The sequence below is a fragment of the Phyllostomus discolor genome, chromosome 10 (assembly GCF_004126475.2).
Source record: "Phyllostomus discolor isolate MPI-MPIP mPhyDis1 chromosome 10, mPhyDis1.pri.v3, whole genome shotgun sequence".
Taxonomy (NCBI): Eukaryota; Metazoa; Chordata; class Mammalia; order Chiroptera; family Phyllostomidae; genus Phyllostomus; species Phyllostomus discolor.
The window spans coordinates 90,724,511-90,745,469 of record NC_040912.2 but is presented as its reverse complement, the minus strand read 5'-3'; the positions used below and the strand labels follow the sequence as shown (position 1 = coordinate 90,745,469).

Sequence of the window (20,959 nt, the reverse complement as noted above, 5' to 3'; positions counted from 1 at the left end):
AGGGAAGGCTGGTGGCATCTGGAGGCAGCCAGAGCAGGCAGCAGTTGATGGGGAGGCCCACAAAAAGAACAGAGCCACAGAGGGGGTCAGACTTTAGAAATTTTGCATATTAAATGCTCCTTAAGTCTTGGCTGACCCCAAAACTGGAACCTCCAAAAGGCCTAGGGGACATTTGTCTGGGAGGCAGGAAGGGCCACAACAGCAAAGCCAGGTTCTGAGGCCCCATCCACCCAGTGTTGCACTGAGATCCCCAGGGGGTCCTATTTCAGAGTAAAAAGCACATCAGCTTTAAGGGATTTGCCTACAGGAAGAGCTGTGTTGAGGTTCAAGGGTTTCCCCTAATTTAATTCCCTGCCTAAATGCCACACTCAATATTCTTCAGCTAAAGATAACAACATCCAGAGTCTCTACCACCATATCACCCACAATATCCTCTAAACTATTAAAAATTCCTATTTTCTAACATCAGGCTAGAAAGCTGTAAAATTTCCCTCTAGGCATGTTTATCTTGATCTCACAGAATAGGAATGGTGACAGTGGACATCCTTGTCTTGTTCCTGATCATAGTGGGAAAGCTTTTAGTTTTTGCCCATTGAGTATGATGTTGGCTGTAGGTCTTTTGTATATGGCCTTTATTATGTTGAAGAATGCTTCCTCTTTTCCCACTTTGCTGAGTGTTTTTCATCACAAATGGGTGCTGTACCTTATCAAGTGCTTTTTCCACATCTATTGATATGATCGTGATGATTTTTGTCTTTCCTTTTGTTTATGTGATGTATTACATTTATTGATTTGCGATGCTTTCACCACTTCTATTCAACATACTATTGGAAGTCCCAGCCACAGCAGTCAGACAAGAAAAAGAAAGAAAAGGCATCCAAATTGGAAAGAGGAAGCAAAGCTGTCATTGTTTGCAGATGACATGATAGTGTACAAGAAAATCCTATAAGGCTCCACCAAAAACCTACTTGACCTAGTAAATGAATTTGGCCAAAAAAGTGGGATACAAAATCAATATTCAGGAATTGAAGGCATTTCTGTACACCAACAACAAAATATCAGAAACAGAAATCGGGGGCAGGGGGAGTCCATTTGATATAGCAGTAAGAAAAATAAAGTATTTAGGCATAAACCTAACCAAGGAGGTAAAAGATCTGTACTCAGAAAACTGTACAACACTGAAGAAAGAAATTAAGGACGACACAAACAATGGAAGTCTGTACCATGTTCATGGACTGGAAGAATTAACATCATCAAAAATGTCCACATTACCTAAACCAATTGATAGAGTTAATGCAATCCTTATTAAGACACCAAGGATATATTTCACAGATATACAACAAACATTTCAAAAATTTATGTGGACCATAAATGACCCCAGATGGCAGCAGCAATTTTGGGAAAGAAGAACAAAGTAGGAGGGATCACAATACCTGATATCAAACTATACTACACGGCCACAGTAATCAAAACAGTCTGGTACTGGCATAAGAACAGGCACATAGATGAATGGAATAGAGTAGAGTCCAGAAATAAACCCAAGTCTCTATGGCCAATTAATATTGAACAACATTGGCAGAAGCATAAAATGGAGTAAAAATAGTCTCTTCAGCAAATGGTATTGGGAGATCTGGATGGCTAGATGCAAAAAAGTGAAACTTGAGCACCAACTTACACCATGCACAAAAATATCTTCAAGATGAATAAAAGACTTAAATATAAATCATGACACCATAAAATTTCTAGAGGAGAACATAGGGAGGAAAACCTCAGATATTCCACACAGCAATATTTTCACCTGTATGTCCCCTAGAGTAAGGGATATAAAGGACAGAATAAAGAAATGGGACTTCATCAAAATAAAAAGCTACTGCATGGCTAAAGAAAACATCAGCAAAATGAAAAGGGAAACAATTGTATGGAAAACCATATTTGCAAATGGTACCTCGGACAAGATATATAAAGAACTCCCATGGCTGCACTGCAGGAAGATAAACAGCCCAATTAAAAAATGGGCACAGAACCTGAACAGACACTTCTCCAAGGAGAACATATAGAGAGCCCAGAGACATATGCAAGGATGCTCAGCATCACTAACCATCAGAGAGATGCAAACTAAAACCACAATGAGGTACCACTTCACACCAGTCAGAATGACCATCACAAACAAATCAATAAATAATAAATGCTGGCAAGGTTGCAGAGAAAAGGGAACCCTAGTGCATTGTTTGTGGGAATGCAGACTGGTATAGCCACTATGGAAAACAATACGGAATTTCCTCAAAAAACTAGAAATGGAATTGCCTTTTGACCCAGCAATTCCACTGCAGGGACTATTCCCTAAGAATCCTGAAACACCAATTCAAAAGAACCTATGCACGTTAATGCTCATAGCAGCACAATTTAAAATAGCCAAGTGCTGGAAGCACCTTAAGTGCCTACCAGTAAATGAGTGGATCAAAAAGTATGGTACATTTACACAATAGAATACTAGGCAGCAGAAAGAAAGGAGGAATTCCTACCCCTTGTGACAGCATTCATGGAACTGGAGAGCATTGTGCTAAGTGAAATAAGCCAGGCAATAAAAGAGAAATACCATATGATCTCACTTATAAGTGAAACCTAATCAACAAAACAAACAAGCAAGCAATATATAACCAGAGACATTGAAATTAAGAACAAACTAACAGTAATCAGATGGAAGGTGAGAGGGGATAATGAGGAGGCAAAAAAGGGAAGGGTTGTCAAGGAACATGCATGAAGGACACATGGATGAAGCCAAAGAGATGTAGGAGGAGGGTGGGAGGTGGGGATGGCTGTGGTGGTGGGGGAGTACTGCGGGGGAAATGGAGACAACTGTATTCAACAACAATAAGAATGTTAACAAATTAAAATAAAAATAAATTTTTCAAAGTTGGTTAATAAAAAAGCAAGCAAATATTGTAAACATTATTTTAAAAGATCAGAGCTTGTAACTTGGACCAGCTCCAAAACACCTTGGATAAAATTACACCAAAAAATACTCTAAAAATGTAACAGTAATAAAAGAAATTATTACTTTGGTCATGGATAGTTTTGTAGGAAAATTTTAAGAAAAAAACAAAATATTTTCACGATACATTGAACATGAGACACCTCCTTTAAAGGCATCAAACAATTGAGCATAGAAGGCAAGACATTTTTATTAATATAAAAGATTGATTGATTTAAAATTTGAAAATTTCAAATATTTTTTTCAAATTACAATATGTATTTGAATGCTACATATAAAGTTTCAACCATAAACACTGAAAGGGCCAACAAAGAGCGAGGACCACACTGACCAGCATCCACTGGCGACGTCCAGCGGAACGTCAGCTTCCCCACGGTGCTGACTCCAGATGAACCTGGTTCTCTCCAACCACAGAGAAATAGTAATAAAAGCTCTGGATCTGCCTGGTGGCTTCATGGGTTGGAGCATCATCCTGTACACCAGAAGGTTTTGGGTTTGATCCTCAGTTGGCACATAGGGGAGATAACAGATGGATGCTTTCTCCCTCTCTCTCTCTCCCTAACTTCCCATCCCTCTAAAATCAATAAACATATCCTTAGGTGAGGATTTAAAAATCTCTGTGTCATTAAGTCACAGAAAGGTAGTTGCTGAAAAATAAATTCCGTATACATTTCTCCTCCCTGTTGAGAACCCAAGTATGACCGCCTTGAATCAGAAAAACAAACAAAAACCAGAAGGCAGAAGTAAGTAACATCCCTTCATTCTTTGAAATCAGAGGCACAGACAAAGCAAAGAATGGGACTAAGTAGATTAGACTTTAAAATACTTGCCATCTCAGTGCTCTAAGGAGCCCCAGTGCTGGAGAGTGCAGCTGGACAAGGTGTGTGTCCAGGGGACCATATGGAGGCAGCACCGAAATTGAACTTCTTCCCCTCCCCCCCCCAAACCGATTATGCCAAAGGGTTTGTTCCATATCACATTCCTGTTCTCCCATTGTTTACTTTTTTTCACTTGCTCCCTCTGATGTGTCCCCTTCCAGACTCCCATGAGCAGTGATGCCTGCTCCCAGGGAGGACTTGGGGTGAATCTGAATGGTCCAAGCCCTGCCTGTGCCAGTCTCCATCACATTTCCTCCTCTTTTTCCCCCTGGCAACCCTCTCCCTCCCCTCCCCTCCTCCTGCCAACCCTTCCAAGTGCTTTTCTTCAGAGCAAGAGGGGAAGTGAGATTAAGAACCTTCGCCAAATAATATCGTAGTCTTAAAGAATTCCCAAATCTATGAAGAATGTTGTAAACTCAGGGAGACAGAGGATTCAAAATGGTGGTACAGGTATTTTCAAGTCTTTTGAACCTCTCAGATGAGAAGTTGGATTGCTACTTTGACACCACTCCCTCATGGTGCAAGCATGTGCTTCAGACTGCAGGGGCAGACCCTGATGGGGACCTATCAGTGACAGGAAAATGAGGAATGTCCCCTGTCCCTTCCCTGTGATGCAGAGAACACAGCAGGACAGTCCATGGTGTAGGACACAGGATTGAGAGCAGCTGGATGTTCACAGTGTGAATTTACCTTCCACCTGACCTTCCTAAGAAAACGTTTCCATCTCATCCAAGACACCAGTAGGACTCACACTGATCTGACACTGGTGTGCCAGGGACAAAGTATTAGTCTCTTTACTCACCACTATGTACCAAGTGCCTGGTGTCCATGAGCCCCTCCCAAAATATTTCTCACCCCACCCTTGGAGAGCTTGGTGAACCTTGGCTCAAGTAACACTTCTACAGCACAGACAGTCCCAAGTCCTTGTTGCTCTTAGAGGAACATTCTGAGCTGCCCCCTCCTGTGTCCCTCTGTGCTCTCAGTCATGTGCCACTGTCCTCTGTCCATCGTGTCCAGGCCCTGCAAACCTGCATTTCAGTTCTCTACCTGGTTCCTCAGTAACAAAACATATACAGAACTTTCTGTGGCCTTTGGCTTTGTCACTGCAGATTTTGGAAGTCACAGGGATGGGACCTCCAGGTAGCACTGGGCATTATAGCACTAAGCTGATGGTTTTCCTTTCAGAACAGGGAAGGGCTTATCCTACAGCCCAGGAGGGAGAGACACATCATAAATTATCCCCCTCTCACAAAGGCAAAGCAGCTGGTCTGTTTCAGAGTTTGAAACCATTTCTTACTATTATGTTAACTTTTCAAGAAAAGGAGCCAGACCATCCTCTCTCCCTTTTGACCAGTGGTTTCCGGAACTGACCTGCTCTTTGCTTCCTTGTTTCATTTTCCAGGCAGCACATTGAAGTTCCCTTTGGGTGTGTGAGCACCAGAATCTGCTGCTAAAACATGGAATTGTGCTTTGGTAGCTCCTAGAAAGTTACTCGGGTAGGAGTCCCCAGGAGAAAAGGGGTAAATTTGCACTATGGTTATCCATATGTCAAGGGGAACTTATTTGTAACCAGGAAATCCACAAAAATCTAGAAACCATCTTAAAGTTTTACCAAAAAGTGAAATTCTTCCCTGTGCTCTTAGAAGTATCAGTGGCTTTTCCTAAGGTAAAAGATTTCCAATTTTGCACAGATATGAAAAAATAGAAAAGGTTTATTATAGTAGCACTAAGGAAACAATGCAGGGGGTGGGGAGCAGTGTGAGGACCACCCTCCCAGCAGGGAGTCATCAAGGTGCGGGGTGATGGCGGTGCAGTGCCAACATTTGGCTTCCCGAGGAAAAGAGAGAACTAGTCATCTAGCAATGTGCTCGCATTGGAGCTGGTCAAAGCATTTCTATAGGAACATCTGAATATTCTGAACATTCTTGAATCCATGTCCTTTGTCCTTTCAGTCATTTCACTTTGCTGAGTTCTGGGTGGTCTCTTTTTCAAACAGCTCTTTGTCTTTCAAGGGGCCAATAAGGAACAATTTCAGTCCTTCTGTTAGGGTGTAATGCAACAAATTTATGTTCATGAAGAAAGAATTCTATAAGCATTTCTATCTATAGATTACCTAACCACATGGGTAAAATAATCACAGAGGACTTAAAGGCAAAAAGAAGAAGTAGAAGCCACAGGTAGAGACTCTCTGCCCATCTAGAAAGCATCTGGAGGAGAAAGGGTTCCTAAGGGTAAGTAGAGCAGGCCCGGACTCACCGACTTTTGTTCTCCTGCCTTCCTTTTCTGTGTGTCTGAGAAAGGGTTCAGAAGGTAGGGAGCATTCACACTTTCCCCTGGACTTTTACAAATTGAGAATGTGTCCCTGGTTAACTCAATCTTCATCAGTGAACTTTCCCACACTCCCTAGTCCTGAGAGCCTGAGGGACAGAAACAGAGGGCTCTGACTTTGGGGAATGAGTAATATAGGGAGGGGGCAGCCAAATATCACCACAAATACACATAGACTTTCATTGACCTTAATAATTCCTCAACAATAAGATCACAAGGTAGGCACAGCAAGCATTCAGTATTTGCATGATGTCACTGAAGTATATCACTCTTACTCTCAAGTTTCACCCCTGACATTTTGCCTGCCTAGAAACATAGCCTTTTTCCCTTCTGCAAAGCACTCTCCATTTCTTGCCTTTCTCCTTTCCCACTCCAGGCTAGCCTCAGGTTCTGATTTTCTCCTCATACTCCTCTATTATCTGCTTCTTCTCCCTCTCCAGCTCAGCTCTGCACTTGCTCCTCTACACTCGATATGTTTCTGAATCTCCTCCTCAGCCCTTTGGTACATCTCGTTAGTGTAGAATCCCCCCTCGTTCTCCATCACCATGCGCTGGACCAGGTCCAGCAGCTGTGCCCTCTGGGCCTCCTGCTCAGCCCCTGTTGCCTTATTATTGAACAAACAGTGATGATCCTTGAAGTCCTCCTCAGATCCTGAATGGATTCTGGGGCTTCCTTAAGTAATCACAGAACTCCACGCCATCCAACATCCTTCCAGGTGAATAAGAGAATCATGTATCTCCCAGCTATGGATCCTAACATTGTCAACTCCTTCTCCATAACCTCTTCCTTTGTGTACCAGCCAGTCCAGTGGGACCACCAGGAGCAGCACATGAGGCCCTGGGGACGTTAGGAGATTGCAACGAGCAATCTCCTTTCGTGTGTCAGCATCCGGCACCTCGGTGTCAAAAAAGCCAGGTGTGTCCATGACCACAATTTCTCTCCAAGTCCAGGTGTTACTCCATTTCTCACGGATCTTGGTGACAGATTTTGCTGCGATGGTGGAATGAAACACTTTCTTCCCAAGGATGCTGTTCCCTGGGGCACTTTTTCCGGCTCCCGTCTTACCCACTAAGACTAGTCTCAGTTGTGACTCTCTGGGGTCTTGATTTCCAAGCCCTGGGACATCAAGGAACAAAAGTCACAATGTGAGGATTGACTTCCAGCATTTCCCCTGCAGGGCCCACACCCAGCACTGCCCTTCTCTGTTGTGTGCTTATGTTCTGTCCCGTGAGCAACTCCTGCACTCATACAAAAGCTCTGAGGAAGCCCTGATCCACATGTTCCTGCTACAGGACTTGGGGAACACCAGACATGTCTCCAGAGTCTCTTGGGTTTCTCACTCTGACCTTTGGCAGCTTAGGGCCCATGTGGGAAGGCACCCAAGGGTGTAAGTGAGAACTCTGAGCCACTGTAGTAGCTGTCCCTCCTAAGCCAAGGCAGCAAGTGACACAAAAGCTGACTGTGGGACCTCACAGCAGAAGATCCTCTCACCCCCAGATCATAGTCACAAGGGAGCATTTCTTCTTGCCGTGAAGACACCTTGGAGGGGGGCGATTCAGGCCCTCCCACCTTGCACGGGAGAGCAGGGCACCTGGGCAGAAAGAAGGAGTGTTCCTTTATATGTCAGGTTTGAAGCCCTCTCATAGGGACTGTAACCCACAGAAGCACCAAACACCTTACTTGAAATTACGACTTTGTGTGGAAATCTAATGATGTTTTCCTATATTAAATTAACATGTTGAAGACCTCAAACCAAAAAGTATAGATGGTTGTCTGAAGTTACTGTAAAATCCCTTGGCATTTAAATAACAACAACAACAACAACAACAGCAACTCATACAGCTTAGCATGAGTAGAACTACACTTTCTTAGTCTCTCTTGGTTAGGTGTACTTACCTCTTAGGAATCTTGGAGGCTAATAACAGAACAGCATAGCCTACCAACCAAGGGATGTTTTCAAAATAACTCTGTCAAGTTAAACACCAGATCAACTGTATAGCACTTTCCCTACTTCTGTTTAGTAGACCTCTGTCTCTCTTTAATGGGTCTTGCAGTAGAAGCTTCAGGATTTGATGAGTACAGCCTGGAACCAGGCAAGACAACTGACCACCACACCTGAGGGTCTGTTTTCCCAAAAAACAAAACGCTCCAGCACGGCCCTTCAGTGAGACAGAGGCCAGTGGAGGAACCCTGTGCCATAGCCACTGTCTCTGCTCAGAGTCCATGCCCACATGGTCACACCGATGACATTAGAGACATGAGTGATAACTGCATTTCCCTTTCAGAGACATCATCACCGTCACCCAGGTCCTCAGAACAAAATTCTAGGAATCTCCCTTGATTCCTCCTTACCCCTTACTTTCCATATCCAACCCACTGCCACATTCTATTGCCCCCATCCACAATCTGACCACTTCTCTCCATCATACTAGCCCAAGCTACATCACCATCCATGCCTCAGCTGTCCCCTGACTGGACTCTTTATCTCCAGTATGCCTCCTTCTGTCTATTCTGTAGTAGGAATGATTTTTTAAAATATCCATCAAACACAGGAGAGATTTGGCAGAAACCCCATCTCTGGCTCCCACAAGATCAGTAGTGATTCCCCATCTTCCACACACTCTGTGGGAAAGCTATAGCTAATGCAGGGAGTAGCCAAACCTCCCCTGGGGGCGAGTTTCCCACATTTGACAACCAGCATCCTGGGATGAGAGAAGTAAGTTTCCAGAAGCTGAGAACACAGGACACAGGATGGCTACCAACGAGGGGAATGTGGGTGGGAAGTGAGAGCACTGTGCCATTAGCATCACAGTGGAAGTCTCCACCTAGGGACACCCTGAGGGCATCAGCTGTCACCACACAGGAAGTGGGAAAATCCTGGGAGGTGAAACAAAAGGCCATCACAGGCCATCTCCACCACAGAGCAGTTTGCCAATACTGAGGGCACATGGCGATCTATGTGACAGAGTGCTGCTCTGGCCATGGATGTTCCCATCTGGGACATGAGCATCCTGGGATGTGGATCTGCAGGTCTGCCCCCAAATGCTGAGTCCATTTCCCAGCCCTTGAATCTGGGTGGGCTGCGTGACTGATTCTGGACAAGATGGCAACACAAGCACGATGCCAGCTCCATCTATATAAGTGGGGACATGTGTCTCCTTGTGCCCTGTAGAGCCCTGCAGCTGCCTTGGGAAGAGGCTGGACTCACCTGCTGGGTGATGAGGGACACAGGCCCACTTATGCCTGTCACCTTGGCCTGCCCGTGAGGTTGCTGACTACCAGACACATCCATGGGGCTACCCAACTCCAAATTATCCAGTTTCTGGATCTTGAGATCATCATGCTAGATGAAATAAGTCACATAAAAAAGGACAAGAACCATAGGATTTCATTCATATGTCAGATATAAAATAGGAAGCCTCAAGTGAAAAAACAAAACAAACTCATGGACACAGACAACAACATGGTGTTTATCAGAAGGAAGGGAGGAGGGGAAATGGAACAGGGTGAACAGGGTCAATCCTGTGGTCATGGAAGGAGATACAGCTTTGGGTGATGATTACATGTTGCAGTACATGGATGATGGGTGATACGATTGTACAACTGAACCTTATATAGTGTTATCAACCACTCTCACCCCAATACATTTAATCTAAAAAAAAAAAACAAATATTATCCAGTTATACACTGAACTACCACTTACCACCTGATGCATGAGCTAGTCTGGCTGAGAGGGGCCCAGGAGGCCCAGGTCCAAGAGCTGCCAAGGAAATGACTGGTGTTTCTAGGCCACTACATTGTGGTGTGGTTTGCAAACCACCATGAAATCAACTGATGCAGTTACTTTCTATAGACAAGGGAGTAAAAGGGGGTTTATGTGAGAAATGGAGTGAGCCAGCCTGTGGAATTTGTTGGTTACAGTGAGGCCTCCAGCAGCAGGGACCACAGGGACTTTAAAAACTCCATTACTCTCACATTCCTCCTTCCCATCCTTCTCTGGGGCTGAAGGGAGAGGCAGAGAAACACCCAGAGAGGCTACAGCTGCCCCTCCTGATGTGTGCACATGTCAGGAAGTAGGAGACAAGAACCCTCATCAATCCTGGATCGCTCAGGACACTGTAACCTCTCTACCTCTGAGCAGTGATGCCAGGTCAGGAGGGGCCCAGGTGGGTGGTCGAGGGGAAAGAAAGAGCAAAGTTGATGAAGACAAAGTGAGAAATGTGGTTGGGTGTATCTGGTTCTTGCTCAGTTGGGGATTGGTAGAAAAGATAAGAGAGCCCCCACCAGGTCCTCCTTCAGCCTGACCTGTGGAGCCTGAGCCCCCTCTCACCATGACTGGTCCCAGAATCACTGATGATGAAACTCCAGCTGTGGAATGGAGTTGCCATCATCATGTGAGTTCCTGTGGGTAAGAAACACAACTCATTCAGGGAAATGGAGAGTAACTGCAAACCAAACCTCCTGCAGCCAACAGCCTGTTCTTACCCCTAAACTTGAGAAGTGATTTCTCCTCCTTCCCAGTACATTGCCTCCTCTCCTCTCATCAGTCTCCTTTTTGCTTCCTGCTCTTTCTTTGCACAGACATACAGGCTTCAGGTGCCTCCTCACCTCGCCTTTCAGGTGCCCTTCCTATATCCACTAGGTAACATCTTCCTCTGAACTCCCATGGAGCATACTCTGTAGCCTGGACACTCCACAGAGATCTGAACTTTCATATGCCTCTCTATCTCTCCACTGGGAAAGTTCAAGGGCACGACACACAGAAATTACCAAAGAAAACCATTGACCTACCAGCTCTCCAGCCATTCTTGCCTTAAGGTCACAGGAATGATCCCAATCACACCACCACCCTTCAGAAGATGGCCTCAGGCTTCAGCCCAGGGCTCCTGAAAAGTCATGGGGTCACTTAACCTGGCAGCACTCCTCACTTTTGTTCATCTGTCCCATGGACTCGACCTCCAAAACAGGCAGGAGTAACCCTACTCCCAACTTCAGGCTGCTCCAGGCCACTGGGAAAGGTATCCCTGTCACAGCCCCTAACTGCTCCTCTTATCTTCAGTCCCTCCTCACCTCTAACATCAGACAGTTTGTTAAAACTAAAGTTTTATCATTCTCTCCCCCCAACACCATCAGCACCCACAGGACACCTGTGCTGAAGTCCCCTCGCTCTTGGATCTCCCAGCACTCGAGGGCATTCCCGGCATTCCCATGAACATAGATGTCAGTCGGAACTACTACACCTGCTCTCTCTACTCTGCCCTGTCCACTTGTAAACTTCATGACAATGGAACCTCCAGGGAAGCGTCCAGCCTTGGATTCCCTTGTGACCTGGGACAAGCACATTACTGGACATGGAGTTCTTCACAACAGATATTGTTAAAGAAATAAACTGATCTAAATTCCCTCGGCTTGTGGATTCCCTCTGACCTTCACGTTCAGCCTGCATATGAGAAAAAGGTAACCCTTTCCTTATTCATCCATGCTCACTGTCACAGGAGCATGGTGTTTCATTGTGAATATTTCCTCTCCTCACTGCCTACGCACATTTGCCAGTGCACAGATCTGTATGCAGAACTGGGAGTGGAGCGGCCTTTGCCTGGGACAGGTTCAAAATGCCAGTTGGGAAGGGCAGGCTCCACTAATCGGAGCTGACGAATACACACTTGAAACACTGGCAGAAAACAGACATTCCTTTTGAAGACAGACCTGTGTCTTCATGACTTTAGGCTACAGAGTAGAAAACCTCTTCTTGGAAATTGAGAAGAGAAATCCCATAATTTTGCAAATCAGCTTTGGCCACAAAGCATGGGTGCCACAGCCCTGCTTCTGACCCTTCCCAGAGCTCCCACTCACCAGCTGCTCTCACAGCCAGTTCTTCCCGTTCACCCAGCTCTGCCCCTGGAAGCTTCACATTTCTTTACACTATCTGTAAAGTAGTGAAAGGAATGATTTATTTGTAGAAATAACCTGTGAGCAGCAAGACCGAATGAAGTGTGACTTTGCAGGACTAAGACTATACAAGAGATCACAGTGCAAAATCACTCAAAAGAGGGAAGAAAAAGAAGCAAAGAGATATCTACACTGAGAACCAGTTTGCCAAGAGGTTTACCATAGATCTCGGGCAAAGGGATCCAATGCTCCACATTCCACATTTCTCTGCAACTCTCCCCACAACACACATAGGATCACCCATGTTCCTCTACCTGGAAAACCTGGGTCCTGCTCTTGTCTCTGACTTTGGAGCAGTGCAAAGTGAGGACACTGAGGACTAAGAGCAGGAGAGAGCCTCTGACAGGAAGAGCTGTCCACACTGACTTAGTTAGGAGGCCTCTGCACAGAAAGGCTCTCATAGTGGGTTTCTGGCCAGGTCTTCAGTTGGGGGTTATGGGGAGGCAACCTCTCATTGATGTTTCTCTCCCTCTCTTCCTACCACCCTTCTCCTTTAAAAATGAATGGATACAATCTTTTTTAAAAATTAAAAAGAAAAATTGGACTTCCGGCAAGATGGAGGAATAGGTGGACGCACTGTACCTCCTCGTACAACCAAGATTAGAAAACCAATAATTTACAACAATAATTTACTATCAGAATAACACCCAGATCCGGCAGACGATTTATCTGAATGGAAGTCGGGCAGCCAAGAAGTTGAAGTAGACGCGTTCATCCGGACTGGTAGGAAAAGACGAGCCGGGCGGGCCCGGGGCTGGCCCGAGTCGGTGGCGCACAGAGGTCGGGGGAAGGTTTGGCGTGAAATCGGCGCAAAAACCATCCGGCGTGCAAGAAGGCAGCAGTGATCCCTGAGTACACAAGCTGCGGCTGGCAGACCCAGAGGGGTAGCGATTGTGGACAAGGGCAGAACTCGCAGCCCAGAAGCCCAGACAAGGGTCTGAGTCCAGGGGAACGGAACTACCGCCATTGTTTTCTCCCACTCCGCTCCCGCCCCGCCCCCACTTATAACGTCACAATCTAGCGACTGGGGTGCCCAGCCCCGGTGAGCACCTAAGGCTCCGCCCCCCACCGTAACAAGAGCAACTAGACCGGAAAAAAAAAGGAGAGACAGGGGGAAAAAAAAATATGTTTTCAACACAGCAAATCAGTCCCCCAGGACTCATCATTTTGAGTGACCAAGAATTAGCCAATCTATCAGATGCGCAGTTCAAAACACTGGTGATCAGAAAGCTAATGGAACTGGTTGATTTTGGACGAAATTTAGATGAAAGAATGCAGATTACCATAAAACAGATGCAGGAAGACACGCGGAGGAGAGCCAATAGTGAAAGGAAGGAATATGAGTCTCAAAACAATACAGTGGACCAGAAGGAAGATAGAATCAACCAAGCAGGAAAGCATGATGAAATAAGAATTCAAAAAATTGAGGAAAAGATTAAGAGCATCCAAGATACCTTTAAACGTTCCAATATCCGAATTATAGGGGTACCAGAATCGGATGGGGAAAAGCAACAGATTGAGCACATATTTGAACAAATAATAAAGGAGAACTTCCCCAATCTGGCAAAGGGAACAGTCCTCCAAGAAATCCAAGAAGCTCAGAGAGCCCCAAAGAAGTTGGACCCAAGAAGAAACACACCAAGGCACATCATAATTACATTAGCCAAGGTAAAAACGAAGGAGAGAATCCTAGAAGCAGCAAGAGGTAAGGGGACAGTCACCTACAAAGGAGTTCCCATCAGACTGTCAGCTGATTTCTCCAAAGAGACCTTACAGGCAAGAAGGGGCTGGAAAGAAATATTCCAAGTCATGAAAGACAAGGACCTACATCCCAGATTGCTCTATCCAGCAAAGCTCTCATTTAGAATGGAAGGGCAGATAAAGTGCTTCTCAGATAAGGTCAAGTTAAAGGAGTTCATCATCACCAAGCCCTTATTTTATGAAATGCTAAAGGGACTTATCTAAGAAAAGACGATAAAGAAAAGACATGTATAGTAAAAGGACAGCAAACTCACAAATATTAACAACCACACCTAAAGCAAAACCAAAAGAAACTAAGTAAACAATTAGAACAGGAACAGAACCACAGAAATGGAAGGCACATAGAGGGTTAGCAGCAGGGGGGTGGGAGGAGGAGAGAGGGGGAAAAGGTATAGAGAATAAGTAGCATAGAATGTAGGTTGAAAATAGATAGGGGGAGGGCAAGAATAGTACGGGAAATGTAGAAACTAAAGAACTCATAAGTATGACACATGGACATGAACTAAAGGGGGAAATGTGGGTGGGAGGGGGGTACAGGGTGGAGGGGAGAGAAGGGGGAAATGGGACAAATGTAATAGCATAATCAATAAAATATATTAAAAAAAAAAGAAAAATTGAACTTTAGAAGATGGCGGCTTTACTCTAGGCAGCTTTTTTCTCGGCTTCTTGAAGAAGCCGAGAAAACTCTCGAATCGGTGGAGAAACAGAGCAAGTGGGCTAGATTACCGAATCACTTTTGAAAGCAGGACATCAAAAATTATTGTGATCATTGAAAAACCAGACAGTAAGGAGACTGCTTCAGGACAAAAGGGACCCAGGGATCAGCTCGGGATCTAGGGGTGTGCAGTCCCCAGGCCCGGTGCTCCCGGGTCTGCCTCAGGGCTCCCAGGAGAGGGGAGTCACTGCTCCCTCCACCGAATACGGGGGTTAAACAACACCAGGGGAGAACGTGTTGCTTGAAGGAACAGATTGGCCAGTTGGTCTGGGAAAAAAATCACCCAGGGACTATGAACACCCGCCCAGAGACCTGGGAGAAGTGAGGGCCCCCAGCCAACACCCCTAGCCCAGTCAGGATGCGGATCGGTGGAAAACAAAGAGATGGGAAGGGCTCCGCTCACACCCCATTGGGAAGCCTGACTTGCGCGCGCTGTGAACCTGGAAGGGTCATGGTGTGGCGCTTAGGGCAATCCTAGAGCCCGAATCTCAAAAGTTTGGTGGAGGGGTGCACACTTTTACGATTCCCAGGGAGGGTGCTGTGAATCCCAAAACGTCTCGGGTGCCTTCTGAGATCATAGAGCTGGAACCCTGCAGGACCCCGGAGTCTGGAAGAACTCGGCAGTGAGCTCTAGAGAGCGAGTGTGCTTGGGAGCACCCAGGGTACCTGACAGTCTTGCTGAGATCTGGCTGGGAAGAGAGAGAAGCATTTCAAACATCCCTCAGCCAGCTGAAGCCAGCAAGATCAGAAAAACTGGTCTGGCCAGTTAGAAACCAACAAGAGGTTTTTCTTGTTTTGTTTTGTTTTGTTTTGTTTTTGTAGCTGTTGTTGGTTGATTGATTTTATCTTGTGTTTTATGTGACATTTTATTTTTCAATTCTTATTATTTTTATACCTCGCAATCCCTTATGTTTCTCTTCCATTCATCCTAATATTATTCTTTCCACTCCAAATTTATCTCTCCTGCACTCCATCTTCTGCTTTTCTTTCCTTTTTTGTTTTCAATCTTACAAGTTACTATAAATTTGTATTATCTTTTTCTCACTTTTCTGACATTTTTTATTTTAATAGTATTTTGGTATTCTTTTTCTTTCTGTATAATCTTCTTTGCTTGGCTGGTTATACTGTCATTTGATAGGTTCCCCCTGGTATCTCAGTCACACTTTGTTGATAATTTACTATTCTTCATCTGTGTTCCATTAATACACCTCTCAAGGTTCTATACTCTTTATTCTTGTTATCTAGACCTTATCGATTCTGCCAGAAGACTGTCACTTTACTATTACTGTTAATAAGACCTAGTCCATACAATTGTAAATACTACTCAATACCCCTACCTGATCTCAGCCCACCTTGCAATTTTCTGAACTATACTATTGTGGGGGTTGTCTCTATTCTTTTACACACTACTCCTATATACTAATCTTTAATCCAATCCTACCTTAGAATCTGACCTCCCACAGCCTCACGGCTTTCTAGATACAACTAACAATCCTCTCATCCCCAATAAGACTCTTACCTTCTTTGCATCCTTTCTAAAATGTGGATAGTGGGGTGGAGGATCACGGTTAACACTATAAGGAGCAAAAGGATAACCCATCTCTTCTCTACTGGCTGCTAAAGTAAATATCATAATAGATTGTCTTGCTGTCTTAAACCATTTCACCTTACTCCTCCAACTGATCACAAAAAAAAAGAGTAGGAGGAAGCTGTGAACACCAGGATACATGAAGGAGATTGCACCACTGAATCTCACAAATATTCTACCACAGAAGTTCACACCATAATTTCAGGGAATCAGAACAGATTAATTTAAGAAACAAGAAGAAAAAAGAAGAAACCCACGAACAATGAGAAAACAAAGAAACAACCCCCAATTGAAGGGAAATGAGGAAGCCTCAGGAAAAATGTTAAATGAAATAGAGGCACTCAACTATCAGATAGTGAGTTCAAAACAATGATTATTAGGAAGTTCAATGAACTCACAATCAGCTGTCAGAAATTAGAGGGAAACTACATCAATCTCACTGTAAACTATATAAACATGAAAAAGGAAATAGAAACTCTCAACAAAGGTCAAGAGGAAATGAAGAATACAATTTCTGAACTGAAGAACACAGTAGAAGGAATGAAAAGCAGGATCAATGAAGCAGAAGATCGGATTAGTGAGCTGGAGGACAAAGTAGAAAACAACATCCAGAAAGAGCAAGAAAAGGAAAAGAGGCTCAGAAAGAATGAAGAGGGATTAAGAGAAATGCAAGACAATATGAAACGTAATAATATTCATATAATAGGGATACCAGAAGGAGAAGAAGAGCAAGGGATCGAAAACCTAGTTGAAAAAGTAATGAGTTCCCTAATTTGATGAGAGAAAAAGTCACACAAATACAGGAAACACAGAGAGTCCCAATCAAGAGGAACCCAAAGAGGCCCAACTCAAGACACATCATAATTAAAATGGCAAAATTTCAAGACAAAGAGAGAATCTTAAAGGAAGCAAGGGAGAAAAAGGAAGTAACATACAAGGGAGCCCCAATAAGGCTAACAGCTGACTTCTCAATGAAAACACTTCAAGCCAAAAGAGAATGGCAAGAAATACTCCAGGTAATGAGAACCAGAGGTCTGCAACCAAGGCTACTATATCCAGCAAGGCTCTCAATCAAGATAGAAGGCCAAATGAGAAGCTTCCCAGACAAAAGAAGTGTAAAAGAATACACCTCGACCAAACCAGCTCTGCAAGAGATCCTAAAGGGACTGCTTTAAGGAAAGGAGGGAAAAGAGAGAGAGAGAGAGAGAGAGGAACACACGTACATAAAAGACAATGAATAAGTACCTATCAATAATAACCTTAAATGTAAATGGACTAAATGCTCCAATCAAAAGACAGAGAATAGCTGAATGGATAAGAAAACATGACCCACACATATGCTACCTTCAAGAGACCCACCTCAGGATAAAAGACCTGCACAGGCTGAAAGTGGAGGGCTGGAAACAAGTGTTCCAAGCAAATGGACAGGAAAAAAAGCCGGGGTAGCAGTACTCATATCAGACAAAATAGACTTCCAAAAAAGGTCCATAAAGGTCACTTCATAATACTCAAGGGAAGAATCCATCAAGAAGACATAAGTATTGTAAATATATATGTACCCAATATAGGAGCACCCAAATACATAAAGAAAATCTTAGAGGACTTCAAGAAAGATATGGACAGCAACACAGTTATAGTGGGAGATTTTAACACCCCACTATCAAAAATGGACAGATCTTCTAAACAAAATATCAACAAAGATATTGTGGCATTGAACAATACCCTTGATGAAATGGAATTTACTGATATATACAGAGCCCTCCATCCAAAAGAAGCTAAATATACATTCCTTTCAAATGTACACGGAACATTCTCAAAGACAGACCACATGATAGGACACAAAACAAGCCTCAAGAATTTCAAGAAAATTGAAATCATACCAAGCATTTTCTCAGACCACAAGGGACTGAAGCTAGAAACCAACCCCAAGGGGGGAAAAAAAAACACTCAAAATCATGGAGATTAAATAGCATGCTATTAAACAGTGAATGGGTCAAGAATGATATTAGGGAAGAAATCAAAAGGTTTCTGGAAACAAGTGAAAACAAACTCACAACAACCCAAAACTTATGAGACACAGCCAAGGCAGTCCTGAGAGGGAAGTTCATAGGGATACAGGCCCACCTAAAAAGGTTAGAAACATTCCAAACAAACAACCTAACCCTACGTCTACAAGAACTCGAGGAACAACAACAAAGGCAGCCCAGAGCAAGCATAAGGAAGGAAATAACCAAGATCAGAGCAGAGTTAAATGACATAGAGACTAAAAGCACAATTCTAAGGATCAATGAATCCAAGAGCTGGTTCTTTGAAAAGATAAACAAAATCGACAAGCCTTTAAGCAGACTCATCAAGAAAAAAAGAGAGAAGACCCAAATAAACACAATCAGAAATGAAAGAGGAGAGATTACAACAGATACCACAGAAATACAAAGGATTGTGAGAAATTACTACAAAGAGCTGTATGCCAAGAAATTTGAAAACCTAGGTGAAATGGACAACTTTCTAGAAAAATAAAATCTTCCAAAACTCAATGAAAAAGAAGCAGAAAGCCTGAACAGACCAGTAACAACAAAAGAAATTGAAGCAGTAATCAAAACAATCCCAACACACAAAAGCCCGGGACCAGATGGTTTCACAGGAGAATTCTACAAAGCATTTAAGGAAGAGCTAACCCCTATCCTTCACAGACTATTCCAAAAAATCCAAAAAGATGGGAGACTCCCAAACTCTTTTTATGAGGCCAACATCATCCTAATTCCAAAACCAAATAAAGACACAACAAAGAAAGAAAACTTGAGGCCAATATCACTGATGAACATTGACGCTAAAATCCTCAACAAAATACTGGCAAACCGCATCCAACAATACATTAAAAAGATCATACACCATGACCAAGTGGGATTCATTCCAGGGATGCAAGAATGGTTCAATATTCGCAAGTCAGTAAATGTAATACATCACATACACAAAAGCAAAGACAAAAACCACATGATCATATCAAGAGATGCAGAAAAAGCATTTGATAAGGTACAGCACCCATTCATGATAAAAACACTCGGCAAAGTGGGAATAGAGGGAGCATTCCTCAACATAATAAAGGCCATATATGAGAGACCTTCAGCCAACATCATACTCAATGGGCAAAAACTAAAACCTTTTCCACTAAGATCAGGAACAAGACAAGGCTGTCCACTTTCACCACTTCTATTCAATATAGTACTGGAAGTTTTAGCCACAGCAATCAGACAAGAAAAAGAAATAAAAGGCATCCAAATCGGAAAGGAGGAAACCAAACTGTCACTGTTTGCAGATGACATGATAGTACACATAGAAAATCCTATAGACTCTACCAAAAAAACTGCTTGACCTAATAAATGAATTTGGCAAAACAGCGGGATACAAAGTCAATATCCAGAAATCAAAGGCATTTCTGTACACCAACAATGAAACAGCAGAAACAGAGATCAAGGAAAAAATCCCATTTGAAATAGCAAAAAGAAAAATAAAATATCTAGGAATAAACCTAACCAAAGAGGTAAAAGACCTGTATTCAGAAAACTATATAACACTCAGGAAAGAAATCAAGGAAGACACAAACAAATGGAAACATGTACCGTGTTCATGGATTGGAATAATTAATATCATCAAAATGTCCATACTATCCAAAGCAATTTACACATTCAATGCAATTCCTATTAAAGTACCAATGGCATATTTCACAGACATAGAACAAACACTTCAACAATTTATATGGAATCATAAACGACCCCGAATAGCTGCTGCAATTTTGAGAAAGAAGAGTAAAGTAGGAGGGATTACAATACCTGACACTAAACTATACTACAAGGCCACTGTAATCAAAACAGCCTGGTACTGTCATAAAAACAGGCACATAGACCAATAGAACAGAACAGAGAGCCCAGAAATAAACCCAAGCCTCTGTGGTCAATAAATATTTGACAAAGGAGGCAGCAACTTAAAATGGAGTAAAAATAGCCTCTTCAACAAATGGTGTTGGGAGAACTGAACAGCTACATGCAAAAAAATGAAACTCGAGCACCAACTTACACCATATACAAAAATAAATTCAAGGTGGATAAAAGACTTAAATATAAACCATGACACCATTAAAGTCCTAGAGGAGAACGTAGGTAGGAAAATCTCAGATATTTCACGAGGAAACTTTTTTACTGATGTGTCCCCTAGAGCAAGGGACATAAAGGAAAGAATAAACAAATGGGACCTCATCAAAATTAAAAGCTTCTGCACAGCTAAAGAAACCAGTATCAAAATTAAAAGAGAACCAACTGTATGGGAAAATATATTTGCCAATGATACCTCAGACAAGGGTTTAATCTCCAAAATATATAAAGAACTTACACGACTGCACTCTAAGAAGACAAGGAACCCAATTAAAAAATGGGCAAAGGACTTGAACAGACACTTCTCCAAAGAGGACATACGGAGGATCCAGAGACACATGAAACGATGCTCAATATCGCTAGCTATCAGAGAGATGCAAATTAAAACCACAATGAGATACCACTTCACACCAGTCAGAATGGCCATCACAAACAAAGCAACAAACAACAAGTGTTGGAGAGGTTGTGGAGAAAAGGGGACCCTAGTGCACTGTAGGTGGGACTGCAGACTGGTGCAACCACTGTGGAAAGCAGTATGGAACTTCCTCAGAAAACTAAAAATGGGTCTGCCTTTTGACCCAGCAATTCCACTGCTGGGACTCT

At 43.3% G+C, this 20,959-nt stretch overlaps 1 protein-coding gene and 1 pseudogene across 1 annotated transcript in view; both read right to left on the bottom strand.

The window, feature by feature from the left end:
- LOC114507421 (GTPase IMAP family member 8) overlaps positions 1-20,959 on the bottom strand; it is a 772,814-nt gene that overhangs the window by 685,257 nt on the left and 66,598 nt on the right.
- On the bottom strand, positions 6,476-10,597 carry LOC114507422 (annotated as a pseudogene).